Below are 1,721 nucleotides of genomic sequence, written 5' to 3'. Positions count from 1 at the left end.
CGATGGAGCTTTTCTTCTAAATGCTCTGAGCATCCCTTTCAAAGGATCCAAGGCCAGTGGCTCAGAGCAAGGGAGCAACACGCCCAGGACCGGTGATGCTGGCCTTGAACGATGCACACCCCCTCAGTGCCCTGAAGAAAATTAATCTTTACGGACAATAGAGCCATGCTTCTCTTGCTTCCCAAGCTTCCTACTTAACTGAACAAGTCTGTTGGTTATCTGGCAGAGTCTGGATGGGAAGCACATCAGGAGGCCCAGTCAAGGCCTCCTGAGGCCAGGACACGAAGCCGCAGACCTGGCAGGAACCCACATGCTACTCACTGAGACTGTGCAGGAATAAGGTCCAGAGGTGACTTTCAAAGCACCAAAAAGCCAGAGAAGACGCGGGTAAGGCATGATGTGTGATTAGTTGAGTTTCTTTATGAAGGAGAATGAAAATAACAGTATAGACAGCTGGAGACTGTATGTGCCTGAATATTAGACAAGCTTATTTTTCTAAAATTATTTCTTGAATAAGAGGGAGTTGGATTATATTTAAATCTACTTGAAGTCTCTTATGTTGTAAAAAGGCTCTCAGATACTTTATTTTGAACAAACAGTACTATTTTAGGAAAACAAGTTAGCCTGAAATAACCTCAGCCAGCTGGTTTGGATACTAAGAGAGGTCACCTGACAGAATCAATAAAGAAAGAAGGCAAAGACATTTAAAATAGATTTAGTCATTCTTCCTGGGGGTATGGCTTTACAAGAGCAAGTTTTGAATGGTGTACACAAGCTTTTAAATGATTGGTTCGAAAAAGCAATATAATAAGTTATTAGTGCTGGAGGTCATGAGCATTACTTGAGCATTGGGGTAAAATTTCCAATGACAGCATCATTCAAAAATTCAAAAAGTGCTGTACCACGACACAAAGAAGAACACATTATAATGGTAAAAGTGTCAATCCAACAAGAAGACATAACAACTCTAAATTTATATGCACCTAACAACAGAGCCCCAAAATTTATGAAACAAAAACTGACAGAATTTAAAGAAAAATGGACAATTCAATAATAACAGCTGAGGATTTCAATACTCCACTTTACATAGTGGATAGAACAATGAGACAGACCACGTGCAGGGAAATAGAAGGCTTGGACAGCACTGTAAACTACTAATCCTCACAGACATCCACAGAATACTCCTCCCAAAAACAACAGAATGCACATTTTTCTCAAATGCACACAGGGAAATTCTCCAGGATAAATCATGTGTTAGGCCATAAAACGAGGCTCAATAAATTTAAAAGTACTGAAACCATATAAAGTATTTCCTTTAACCACGATAAAATAAAATTAGAAATCAGTCATTAGAAATTTGAAAAATTTGTACATTAGTGGAAATTAATCAACACTCTCTTAATTAAACAATTGGGTCAACTAGAAAATCACAAGGGAAATTAGAAAATACTTTGAAGTGAATGAAAATAAAAACACAATATACCAAAACTTACGGGATGCAGCTAAAGCGGCGCTTAGAGGGAAATTTATAGATGTAAATGCTCATATTAAAAAAAAAAAAAAAAGCAAGCTCTCAAATCAATAAACTTCCAGCTTGAGGAACTGGAAACAGATGAGTAAGCTAAGAGCACACCCAAAGCAAGTACAAGGAAGGAAATAATAAAGATTAGCGTGGGACTACAGAGAGAACCAAAAAACAACAGAGAAAAATCAATGAAACC

This window comes from Pteropus alecto, unplaced genomic scaffold (assembly GCF_000325575.1).
Source record: "Pteropus alecto unplaced genomic scaffold, ASM32557v1 scaffold123, whole genome shotgun sequence".
Lineage (NCBI taxonomy): Eukaryota > Metazoa > Chordata > Mammalia > Chiroptera > Pteropodidae > Pteropus > Pteropus alecto.
Note: the sequence above shows the minus strand (reverse complement) of the source record.